The sequence below is a fragment of the Cavia porcellus genome, unplaced genomic scaffold (genome assembly GCF_034190915.1).
Source record: "Cavia porcellus strain 051 isolate PalLab524CR breed Dunkin Hartley unplaced genomic scaffold, mCavPor4.1 scaffold_9, whole genome shotgun sequence".
Lineage (NCBI taxonomy): Eukaryota > Metazoa > Chordata > Mammalia > Rodentia > Caviidae > Cavia > Cavia porcellus.
Genome location: NW_026947492.1, coordinates 2,063,161 through 2,077,043, shown reverse-complemented (window position 1 = coordinate 2,077,043; position 13,883 = coordinate 2,063,161).

Genomic DNA, 13,883 nt, shown 5'->3' with positions numbered 1-13,883 from the left:
TTAGTTCTGTAAACAATCCACTAGTACGTGTGCGTGATCCACGATCCAGGCAGTGACTGTGGGGCACGGTGCAGGCACGCGGGCCTCTTGAACTGCTCACTTCGCCTCTCCTGGCCTGCGTCTCACGTGCTCCTGTCCTCAGTCCCTCTTCCCGCCTCCACAAAATCTATCTCTGTTTCCCACCACCCGTCTTTCATCTTGCTCTTCGTTTATACTAGGGCTTCTCCTATAAAAGAAATTATACAATGTTTAATCTTCTGTGTATGATTTATTTCACTTAGCAATATGGACTCAAGCTGCAGCTATCTTTCAAGAGATGATATAAATTTAGCCTTTTATGGCTGCATAGTACTCCACTGCATATATTTATTACATATATATATATATATCACATTTTCTTTATCTGTTGTTATGTTCTTGAAACATTTTTGTCTGTTCTTCAGGTAGAATAATTTTTACTGATATGTTTACAAGTTAACTCTTTCCTCTATCATCTCTATTCTGATGTTAAGTCTATCTAGTAAATTTTTTATTTTACATATTTTCATTTCAGTTCAAGAGTCTCTGTAGGGCACTCTTACAGTTTCCATATAATGTTGAGTATGTCTTTCTTTGCCTCACTGAGGACGGTTATAATAGTTGTTTTAAAGTTCCTATTTGCTATTTCCAACATTTTCATTGCCTTGGGTCCATCTTTGTTGGCTTTATTTCCTATGAGAGAAATAAGCTAACTTTCCTAGTCCATCAAACGGGAGGTAATTTTGACTTGTGTCCTGCTCATTGTGAATGCTATGCTGTAAAGACGCTGAATTCTACTACATTCTCTCAGAATCGTTGCTCCTTTGTTTTGGGTGATGATCAAGGTGAAGTGGAAAGCTCTGTCCCTTGAGGTGGCAGTTTAAATGTCAGCTAGGTTTCTGTATCATCGCTTACGTGCTGTGAGTTTGCTCTGTGTGTGAGTAGTGTAGGTGGTAGTCTTAAACCTAAAATAGTTTACACAAATAATTCAAGGCTCCATGTCACCCACATTCTCTTTTCCAGGACCCTTCTGTACCTTTTCAGCAGTAATGATTATCCTGAACTCTGCCTTTTTGTTGCTCCGGTCAGGAAAATTCCAACTTTTCTAACAATGTTTGTCACTCCTGCCATGCTGGGGATAGCCTTCCCTCAAGCTAAAGCTGTCAAAATAAAATATCTTATCTGTGACACTTTCTTTTGTCCTAGTCTAAAATTGGCTTGTTTTGTTCACTTTCCAGAGCCTTCATGTAGTAGCTTTTGTCTTTTACCCAGAGCTCATAGTTGCAAACTAAACGCAAGTCTAATAGGAGGTTACTCAGCCATGCCAAACAAACAAAAACACCCTCTTCTTCTATCAGTTTTTAACAGCAAATTGTGCTACGGGCTTAAGAATAAGACATAGGGATGCAATGTGAGGGCATAATAGGTCATAATAGAAGCAAGGTTTAGTTGGTACTGGGTGTCTAGGAAAGATGACGAGAGGGTTAGAAAGGAGAGCAGTGGGGAATCTCTAAGCGGATGACCCTTAAAATTCCAGGAAGTGTCTGGAATCTTTCTAAACAGAAAAGATGACTTGATCTTTCAAGGACTGTGGAATCAGACAAACTTCAGACTTTTAGCGGAGAAACTGGTGATGGCAGCCCTCGTAAAGTAAGTCTGTTTATTAAGACTAAGATATAAATACAGAGAAACCAGGCAGAGGCCTAACCAGCCACAGAAATGGGAGCAGATTAGGGCAGGCGTGCTCTGACGCTGAATTACAGAAAGTTGATGAGTGCTTCTGTCTGCGGTGAGAATTGGAATACAGAACCTTGGACAGGAAAAACTTTAGAAAGACATCAAGGATCCTCAGTTTTAGGGGCAGAGATGCTCAAGGCAGAGCCTGGCTCCTTCCATTGCTACAGAACTGCTTCACCTAAACACCACGTTGCCAATAGTTCTGAGGCTTCCTGTCTTTAAAGAAGACATCCTCATTTATGCTTTTGCTTTTCTTTACAGCAATGCTTACCAACCAGAATATGAAACTGCCAAGGGATCACTTCAAAACAGAGTTCTAATTTAGCAACTCTGGGGAGGGGACTAAAATTCTACATGATTAACACGAACAATGTCAGTGCAGCTGGCCCACAACACACTTGAGGTGCAAAGATTCTATACGACCTTCATAATGGAAATAAACCCCTTTATGAATGTGCTTGCCTCCAAAACCACACAGTAGACTGCATCTTCGACGATTCCTGAGACCCACCATGTGCAGCGGCCTCGCCTAGGAAGCTGATGTGTCCTTACTACTCCAGCCCCACTTCCCAGACTGTTTCTTATTCATAGGGATTACACTGTTTTACCTAAGTCAAGGCCTTCCCTATACAAAATGTGGACAATAAATGTTCGAGTTATACAGCAACACAGCAGCCATGATAGTATACACTCAAATAAAAGTGCACTGAATGGCTTCAATAATTCTGGGAATGGCCCATACATCACACATTAAGGAACCTTCCACAGCCTCTTCCCACAGTACATTTCCACAGCTTCCATAGCTTCTATCTGTGAGTGCAAGAATGCTTGTGATACAACATGACATAAGTGTCTTGATATGACAGGACTCAAAGATTCTAGAAAAATTCTCAAAGGACAATAAACTCTTGCATTAAAATCAACAAACCAAATAAATATTTCAATAAAATCATTGACTTTAGTGAATATGAAATGATCTTCACTGGCACAGCAGTATGGTCCTGTTTCTCTAGGAAGTTAATCTTGGATAAATTTTGGTAAATTAACCAGGAAAGGAAGATTGTAGATGACTGGGATGACTTCCCATCAGGCAGTGTTTCCCGAAGCCCTTCAGGATGTTTTCACACCTCACTCTACTATGGCCCTGTGAGAGAGCCAGGGAAGATATTTTTAACAAGTTGCATAAAAATTAGAAGCAGAAGTCCAACAAAAAAGTGACTTGCTAGGGGTTACACAAATAGACAGTGAGAATCAGAATTTACACTCAGGCCTCCTAATTCTTAATTCAGAATGCTTCCTCTACTCCATTCTGCTCACTAAATCTTTAGCTATTAGTAAACAGAGAAGGTACAGGGCCAGAAGAGAAGATTACCAGAAAATGACTTTTCAAAAAAGGAATAAATAAGACCTGATAATTAGACTCAATATTCCTGGACCCAAAATATGTTGATATATAAGTATAAGCAATCTAAAGAAATCTGTGGAGATTTACATACACTCATCAGGCTGTGGAATTGCCTATACAATCCAAGACTTCTTAGCGCCCACATACTGATCAAATAAGATCTAACAGCAAATTCTCAAGATTAGCAGTGAATTACAGAAGATACTAGAGGGAGAGATGCTCATACAAACTTTCCTTGACAACAGCTATGATCACTACGTCAACACAAAGCCACACCCTTATAATCTCCTGCAGGAGGAAGCAGAATGCTGATAAATGTTATATTACCAACTGATCAAGAAGCATACAAAACACTGATGGATTCTTTTCTTAGTTATAATAGCAGAAATGAGTGTAGAATTCTGATGTTCTCAAATGCTATGTATATTATGGAAATGAAGGGCACAGTAGTAGTTTGAAGCCTCGCTAAGATCCTCTTTACCTGGCAGTACGCATATCCCCAGCTGCCAGCTGCTGAGGGTATTGGGTGTGAACAGTCCATACCTGCGCCTTTGTGCTGAGACTTGTGCTCAGCAAATGAGTCAGGATTTCCCTTGAAAACCCGCGGGAAGTTGTGCCTCCCCCAGAGATGGATGGCACACAGGGACCACCCAGGACACAAAGGCAAAGCTTTCATCACCAGGCGGACTAATTCCACAGAGCCATCCGCATAGGAAGGGTGATGAGGCTGAGTTCTGGGTTCTGCTGAAGCTCTCTCTGCTTAGCTGTTTCCTCTGACTTCTGCTTCTGTCAATGCCTTGAAGGTTTCACGTGAGAACCTTCCTTCAGTGGACCACTTGTATAATAATGCCAGTGTCAGGCTCTGCTGGTGATCCAGAAGGATCACATTTTGCCCCATAATCTCTATTTATTAAGTAGGAGGGAATCTTCAATTTTGTTCACTTATGCTAATAGTCTTTTGTCTTTCTTAAAACAGGAACAAATGCTATATGTAAGGCTTTGGGCATATCATGCACCATATTATTAGAGTATAATTACTGCCATGGTTATTGAATACGAACAATGTGCTACAAGCTACGATAAAGGTCTTAGTATTATAGCACTGATGTTTCTAGCTGGTACAATGGTGAAAACCTGAAATGCCAGCATTCTGGGATGCTGAGACAGGAAGATTAAAAGTTTGAGCCCAGCTTGAGCAATTTGGCAGTTTACCCTTTCTCAAAGTAAAAAATTTAAAAAGGTCTACAGACGTAGCATGGAAAAAAGGCCCAGAGTCTAATCCTGATTCAAGAAAAACAAAGTTTTCACAGTAACTATCTGAGGGAAATTCTGTATTTATTATTCTCACTTTATGGACAAAGAAATGAGACTTGGAAAGTGCATATCGTGCTCCAAAGTATACAGATGCCAAAGTCAGAACCAGAACTTGAACCTATGCTATCATAAGTTCAATGCTATCATAAGGCCCAGGCTTTTAACCATTATGTAGTCTTGCCTCTGTGTACCAAGCCAGGTTTATGCTTGGAAACAAAAGTTGGCTGAACCAAGAATTTTGGGAAAGTTCTCCACAGTCTACTTAATGTATTCACTTGCATAAACCATGAAAGGACACATTAGTTTAACTGCAGTGTCTGAAGCCCCTTCCACTACAGGAATATGAATGAAAGTCAGATCTGACTGGGGCATTTCTCAGGAAACTACAGCAGGACTTAATGGCTGAGTATCTTGCTCTAGGTCTAAGAAGCCAGATAGCCAGTACTGGGCGAGGCTCGTGTAAAACTACAATTGTAGGTAAATAGGGTGCCCTGAAAAGCAGAACACATAAGGCTGAACTTAAGTAGGATTAATTTGGGGGGTGATTCCAGGGAGTACCAGGAGGAGAGGGGAAATTGGCTTCAGGAGACTGAGGATCCCTTCATTCTGGAGGCGAGGTAGATGGGGGATCTACCCTCTAACTCCCACCTCAGGCTGGTGACTTTCCTCATGGGAGTGTTTACTTCCTGGAACTTCTGCCCACCACTGATGCCTATCAGGGACGTCTGAAAAGCTCAGTGTGCTGCTGCAGCCTGCAGAAGTACATGGGCAGAGAATATCGGTGTTTTCTGCAAGAAGCCGTCCAAATATGAGTGACGAGCAAATGTCAAGAAGATGTGCTATAGGGAGGTATCTACCAAAGCTTTAAAAAATACTAAAACCATGTCATAGTTCCAAAGGTTCAAAGCAGAGCAAAAGCGATTTACACAGACAACATACCGCATGCTGTAAACATAAGAAAGGACAAAGGGCTAAGCAAGAAAATGGGCACCGGCTCGAAGCTGCTGGGAAATACACACTCAGTTTGTATTGTGTACTCAATTTATTTAATGAAGACACAGGTGGTAGACTATTAGAATAGCAGGTGGTGATTCATATTCAGCAACACACCATTCCTAACACTGTCTATATAAAATGGCAACAAAATCTATCTACCTCCAAAGTGAGAGGATAAACATCCTCAATCTTTTAGGAGGAAACTGTCTCATTTCTTCACAAAAGTGTTCCTAAAAGCAGAAATTAAAAATTCTCAGAATCACACATGTGCAAGTGTGTGTTCCATGGTGACATTTTAATTCTAGTAGGAAAATGTCTGGGATTCTTAAGCCAATTAGGGAACATTTCCCATGATATGGGACTAATCTGCATTGTAATCCACTTATCTCACTCTTGAAGTAGGGTAGGTGAAGTCAACCACTTTGGAGGATCCCTACATGAGGGAGACACTCTTGTAAAGCTCTAGTGAGTGCTCAGGAATATTTGGCTCTAAACATGGAGGAACATTAGCCTAGCCCACATTTACTAACAGAAGGTGATAATACGGGACTAGTATGCTCAGTGAGGCTACTAGGCCTTGTTCAGAGTCTATTCAAGGAAAATATGAGTGAAAACATGACTGATGACCTTTTAGAGTTTTAATCAGAGTTCTCAGTTTAAGGCAATGTGGTTCCCTCCATATCAGTTGTAGACAGTAAAACTCAGCCTGCCTTTTCTGCAGTGGGTAATTTCAAAACCACAAGGTAAGAAGAACTGAAAGTCAGGCTCCAAGTGCATCATGATTTGGAAGCTCAATTGCATCAAACTGTATCAATCAGGCCTGACTCTAATCTGTTTACCACTAGACATCTTAAATTTCATGAAAGTCTTGAGCATGAAGAAAGCCAGGAGCAAACCATACCTCTAAAAGTTCCTAGTCCTGTAACTTTATGCAAGTTATTTAATCTTACCAAGCTTAAGTTCCCTCATTTACACACACACAAAAAAAAAAAACAAAGAAGTTAATCACACTTATTTTCTATGACCTCATGGAGAGAAAAGAAAAGATTTATGAGTAACAAGTCCACAATAAGTAGCAGCTGCTGTCATTAAGAGAAGCACAATCTATGCTTCAGTGGCTGTCAGCTGTACTCCAGGAATTCTTATACAAAAAAATCAAAGTGATTGTAAGTAGAGGTTATTATTCTCATTTTAAAGTTAGCAAATAGAGTCTCAGCAAGTCTAAGTACATTGTTCTACTTCCTATGACTGTTGATTGATGGAGCAGAATTTTTGGCAGCCTTGACTAACTCCAAAGTCCAGGCCTTTGCACCATAAAATGCTCCTATCCCTGTCTTGGAGAGGTGCTTATACAAACCCCCAGTCCACGGGCAGTTAACTGGTTTTACATATTACCTAGGGATGCTGTCTCTGGGGTCACCATAGGACCCTATAGGGTAGGGTTGTCCATCAGGGCAGGGCAGTGCCACCGTCCTCCCTGCATGCTTCTCAGGGGAGGGCAAGGGGAGTTTTAACACTGCAGAGGAAGTGAAACAGGCCCGAATCTATCGAAGTATGTTTGGCTTATGGTGGGATACAAGGCTTTTCTTGTTTCATAGTCAGAAAACTCACTCAAAAATGTAAGTCTCTTTTTCACTTCTTGGGATATATTGCTTTTTATCTTTATGTACGGCCTAGTAAACCAATGAGATCTTTATTCCAAAGAGCACTAAAATGCAGTGTTTGTAAAAACTGAAGTTAACACGTTACCAGAAATTGTCAAGTCTGGCTTTGTAACAATTAGTAAAGCTGCAATGGCCACTCCTGTGAAAAAGACAGAAAATCCGCCGTCTCAAGACGGGGCCCACCGGTGCTGTTGTAGGTTCGTTTTAGCTGCTTCTTGTTAACCAAGACTCAGGCTGCTGTAACTGTTTAACAGTCTTCCTCAGCACTGAGAAATTTTAATTTGCTTTTCATATTCTCACTTTTCCTACTAGATAAGCACCTTACTATCACTATTTTTCAGATTGAAAAATTTAGGCACTGAATAGTTCAGCAAGTCACATAGCTGTGAGAGACAAACTGAGGTCTGAAAGTAGGTGACCTCCCCTCAGAGCCCTCACTTTTAGCTACTGGATATCTGCTGTTCTGTTGCTGAAGATTACTATTGCTTTCATTTGGTGTGTATTGTTTGGGTAATATTATATATTAGCATTTAGCAGACCTCCAAGTTTCTACTTACTAATCTTTAACAATAGCTATGACAACATCTATTGAGTATTGCTTTGTGCTAGTCAGAGTTCTAAGCATGTGTGAACTCGTTACACTTTAATCTTGGTATCTGTCTACAAGTCAGGAGGTAAGAGCAGAGAGACTAAGAATTTGTCCCAAATTACTTTCACACAATAAGTCATGGGAAAAGGGTTTAAATTCAAGGGGTCTAAATCTAGACCTTTTACTTAAACCAAACCCTGTTGTAACTTAAAATTAGGCCATTGGCACCTGGTGAGTTCTTTCTCCACCAGAAAAGACAAGTAGAGTAAACAAATTGGGAAAAATTGTTTACTCTTAGCTGCTTTTGGAAGAGTGGCAAGAGAGATTGGGTACCATTAGCATTCATGGTGGTGATCAACCACTGAAAAATAATTTGCATTTGGACCAGGCATAGCCCTGGTGTTGGAAAGGAAATAAGATAGAAGAACAGAGATAATGCAGAAATATGCTGGATGTATCTCAACAGAGTGACACAGGGAGCCTCAGTGCCAGGCTCGGGGGCTCCATGAGCCTGCCATCCCCAAGCAGCTACTGGCATGCAGTGTACCTTCTCTAAATGTGGTTTGCTCATCAGCAATACATAGATGAGGACAATCCCCATTCCTTGAAATTGTGTGAATACAGAAAAGATGATGTATCGGTCGCAGCATCATTTAGAAAGCATATATTATAAAATAAACAACAATGAAAATTTACAGTAATTTGAAATCTTCATTTCAAACGTGACAGCTGTGACTTCACCTCTTCATGCCTTATTTCACTTTTTTTCCTTTTGCTTTGGACCTGGTTCCTTAAGAAAGAACAACGTTGACGGTACTTAGGATGCAGCACGTCATCCTCTTAGTCCTGAAGTATAACTGATTATCTTACCAGTTATGATGATTACCAACAGCTGTATCAGTAACATTTTATTTAACTGTTTCTGGAATTGTAACATATTGTCTCTGGGATACAGATCCATTTTTTGCAATTTGATGGGTAGCTACAGCTTTTGGGTTTGCTTCAGTGACCATTACTTTGCCAATACAATCTACATAATTTTCTTTACTTGTCTTTGGAAGGAGACACATTGCCAAATCTATTGACTCTTATAGCAGGGTCTGAAGCCATGAGATTTTTTGTTTCCTTCAGACAACAAAAAAGAACAGAGATGAGAAAGCTGGACCATTCCATTCAATTCCACTGTCATATATTACTGCACAGAGAAATCATACCTCCGTTCCATCTGTAAAATAAATTCACACTACCAATTCTCACTTTGTGTTCACTCGGCTTGGGGCTTATTTTTACTTTTAACTTGGTTTCGCTCTTTTCATTTCATTCTGAAAGTCTCCTTAAGCAAGTCCAAGCTCTTCGGTAGAAAGGGCCCGGCTCCTGCAGTATCTTCCTCCGTGCACAAGACTCGACAGACTGTGAGACAACGCCGCATGCCTGATGTCTCACCTGACCCTCCTCTATGAACAAATGCTGACTTGGCTTCAGTTCCATGATTCACCCACCACTCGCGTCAGGAGAAGGATTAAGGTTTTTGTTCTAACAGCAGGCTTTGTTGAGACACCCATGTTCAGTTGGGGGTAGGGCTGAGATATGAGAGAAGAACACAATACCTGAAAAATGTATCTTTGGAAATACAAATCGTTAAAAAATACCAAAAGATTCCCAGGGTGCTACTCTTCCAGTTTGGCAGAGGATAAGTGAAACTGATGTCTGCTACAATGTCCTGTTGTTTTTGCTTTTCTGTTGCTAACATGATTCTGGTCAGACTCTCCTACAGCTGACCCAAAGTACTTCACCAGGTATGTATCCACAGAATTCCACTTATCCATTCTCTTGATTATTTAATAATATTCTTATGAGATAACTACTGTGCACCAACCACTTTGCAAGGGACTGCTGTGCAACTTTAGAGCACAAAATCATGACTTTGCTACTAATCATCTACCAGAAGATGCCTCCCTCCTTTCCCCATACAATACCATAGAGGAACTAAGAAAAATAACTGTCATATATTATTGCCCACTTTTGTTAGACCTTTGCCTACATTTCTTCATTTAATTCACTCAACAGCCCTTCATAAACCTGAAGCATGGAGAAATTGAAGAGCTTCCCCAAGGTTTCCTGGTTAGACTATCAGATCTAAGATTAGAACCATTCTCTGCACCTACAGCTTAGAATTCCAACAAATGCCCTGGAAGCTAATGTCAGAACACATACACTTCCAGCCTTCACAGACAATGAGTATCAGCCAAAAATTACAAAATGGCAATGCTGCTATTTCTTGAAGCTTACATAGCAAACTGCAGGCTGCCCCATAGACCTAGTTTCCCCTACATTTTTAAGTATAGCATGGGGATGAATCACTCATAGGCTGTGCCCTCAGAGTCAGGAACCTCCAATGGAATTCACTTTCATTCATGAATAATTTTGTTTCCAATTCATGACAACTAAGCAGCACCCAGTCATTTTTCTCTGATCCACAAAATAGGAAGCATAATTCTCCACCTTGTTCTTTGCATCTCACAGTATGCATTTGTTACTCACATCTCCATCAGTGCTACAACTAACACGTTGTTGAATGTTGTTTATTCTTCATCTCTGTCCCTATTTGTTTATTGAAGTTGTCTGGTATCTCAGTCACCATTGTATCTGCCCTATAAACTGATCTTCGTAGGGTAATCTTTACTACACTCAAATCTATAATGACTCCCCACTCACAACAGAAAATGTGAGATCAAAATACACAAAATATATAGTTTATCATTAAAGCTTTAAAAATGTATTACAGTAAAAGCAAGTTGCTGTTATCCCGCTGACTGCTCCCCCCTCACATCCCAGCTCTCTTGCCACTTTCTGAAGAAGTTCTGGCATCCTCTTTTGTCAGTGTCTTTACAATGTGTGATCAAAAATATGATGAAGGCTGCTATTGAATGCTATCCTATAAAAGGCAGCTTGTAAAACCATTACAGTTTGCCCTCACCTACCCCATTATCCTGTGGCGGCACTGTATGACTTCTGACTCTTCCCCAAAGTAAAAATATTTTGAATCATTTCAAGACACTGAGGCAGCCAAGATAGTACAACTAAGGATACAAAAGAGGTCTTCCCAGCCAATTCGGGAAGTGGTTAGAAGAATGAGATAAATGTGTTTGAACCAAGCAGAGTATTTGGAGGAGGATTAATGGCAATGTGATTTTCACCATACTGGTTTTTTTAATTTAAACATTCACATCTAAAATTTAAATGATCAGAACTTGCATCTTCTAATATTACCTGTTGCAGGGACTCTGATCTGCCTTACTTCTCTTTTGCAGAGTTACCTCATGTTATTCCAGTAACAACTTTGTAACATGACTCAGATATGTACAACTCTGTGCCTCTACGCTTTTGTGAATGGTATCCTTCCATCTAAAATGCCTTTCCTGAGATGCTAAGCACCCCTCAAGCAGACACAGATGGAAGAAGGGAGGAACTCAAACAAAGGAGAGAACCATTTGATGAAGAATATAAACAAAATATAGAATACCTGAAGCAGATTCAAAGAAATTACCAAGAAATTAAAAACTCTATGGAAAGATGGCAAATCTGCTTGAAAGAAACTAAGGACAGATTATCCAAAGTGGAGGACAGTTTTGTAATGCAGGAGTATGAAAGGAAAAACTTTTTAAAAATAACAAAGAAACAAGCAGTAACAATACAAAGGCTAGAGGACGACAAGAGAATCTACAACTTGAGAATAAAGAATGTGAATGAAGAAACAGGGGTACAAACAAAAGAACTACAAAGGCTATTCACAGAAATAATTAAGGAAAACTTCCCAAACATAGGAAAAGGAAATAATATTCTGATCTATGAAACATACAGAACTCCAGCCACCCACAACTAAAACAGAGCTACACCCAGGCATATAATAATCAAGATCCCAGAAATTCAATATAAGAACAGAACATTAAAAGCTGTTAGAGACAAGAAACAGATAACTTATAAAGGAAGGCCTATCAGAATAACAGCAGACTTCTCGACACAAATCATCAAGGCAAGAAGAGTCTGGAGCAAAATATTCCACGTCCCGAAAGAAAATAACCTCCAAACCATATTGATATACCCTGCTAAACTGTCTCTAGAAATTAATGGAGAAACAAGATGCTTCCAAGACAAAGAGGAAATTTGCAGCCACCAATCCAACTCTGCAGAGAATACTGCAGGGCATTCTAGAGAGAGAGAAAAGTACCAGGATTCCAGGAACAGTGGCAGAGAGGCCTCAATGAATGGAGAAAAAAGAATGAAGTAGAGAAGCAGACAACTGATGGGAAAAAAAGAGCATAACAGAAATGAGGCAGAGAAGGTTGGTTATAATCTCTAATATAGATGGCCTTGATACACTAAATTAAAAAAAAAGAACCACACGTGGAGTAGATCAGGAGACAGGGTCCACTGAGATGCTATTTACAGGAAATATAATTAACATGAAAAAGAGTACATGGACTGAAAATCAAATGTGAAAAAACAATGCTCTATGTGACAGAGAACCAGAGAGTAACAGGGGCAGCTAGACCAGTATTTGTGGATAGGTTGGAAAGACAGGCTCTAATAGGTAACGGAATACAATTAGAGATCAAGTCCAGGAAAGATTAGGTTCAGAACCACTTAGGTAAATAGCAGGCCCCACCCCCCCCCACCCAGTTTAAAACCAAGGGTCTTGGTGAGACCCAAAAATGCACAGTGTACCCTGGGGAAGTGAAAGGGGAGGGAGAGTCTTAAAAAAGAGGGCAGAAGATATTGTTAATAGTGTATCAGGATTTAAAACCCACATTACTCGCACCACTCTGCTTAGATAGATTTTATTCTGTCCCAGTTTGTCTACTTGCATTAGCTTTGAGGGCACAGACAGCTATCCCAAAAACATCAGGATATAGCACAGTAATCATCTTTAATTTCCTATTAACTTAATCTGGAGCCCTGTATGACTTATACTGTTTTATCATGACTGATCTTAGTTAAATCTGCTTTGTTTGATTGCTATTTGGTATCAACAGATTTTGTTCAAAACTGATATGATTGATAGTATCAAGTCTGAGAGTATAGGCAGCTACACTGAAGATGACAAGACTCTACAACACACATTCTGTTTTGATAACTGCCTGCTTTTGAAGTTTTATACTATGTACAAATTGTGTTTTTATTAATACTGCTATGTATTGATGTATTCAATTATACTATATCTGATTATATAGCCAATTCTATTGAAGATAACAAGAGACAACACAGGAACTATGGTAGAAATCCTTGCACAACAGTCTTATATGTCTTTTTCGTTTCATGTGTTTATAGGAATATGCTTTGTTTTGTCTTGCTTTGTTTTTTTCTCCCTCTAATATAGAAAGGATAAAAATACATGTTAAGACTCATGCATGTGTAGAACCTATAAACAGTTTATGAGAACTGATCTTATGACACATAATGAAATAAACAGATATTTTGATGAAAAAGAGACACTAATATACCCAGTGCTGATCCTGGAGTGTCATAATGTGACATTCAGCAATAGTATTATTCTTTGTTCAGAGTGATATTACCTGCTTGGGTTTGTTCAATCTCAACATAAATGAAGATATGGATAACTGCATGTATGTTTAAGTGTAACCATATTTCTAATTTTTTGTTGGGTAGTTGAACAGAACTGGGTGCAATCTCACTGTTTGAATCCCCACTTTATATGTTCCACTTTAGTATCTTGAATAACTATTTGTAAGAGGACAATCTGTAATCATCAGCTAGTGATTTCTTACTGTTTATTTTTTTCTTTGAAAGTATGTATTATTTCTACTCACTTTCTGTTTTGCTTAGTCTTTCTTTAAATAAAATTTTAAAAAAGAAAAAAACTAAAATGCCTTTCCTTCTTTTACTGAACCCTTCCTCATTCTTCAAAACTTAATTAAAATACTACTTTCTTTCTGAGGGGCTTCCTGATTATCTCACAGACTCTTAGTCAAACTTGAATTAAAATTGTGGTTTAACTAGGATACCAACTCCTCAAGGCTCAAGATTACCACTCCTCACCACTTGGAAAATGTCAGTACCTGACACAATGTCAGAAAACATAATTTTTTTCTTACCTTCTTCTATCAAAGTCACCATTTCCTCGTTTATAAAATCGGTGGTC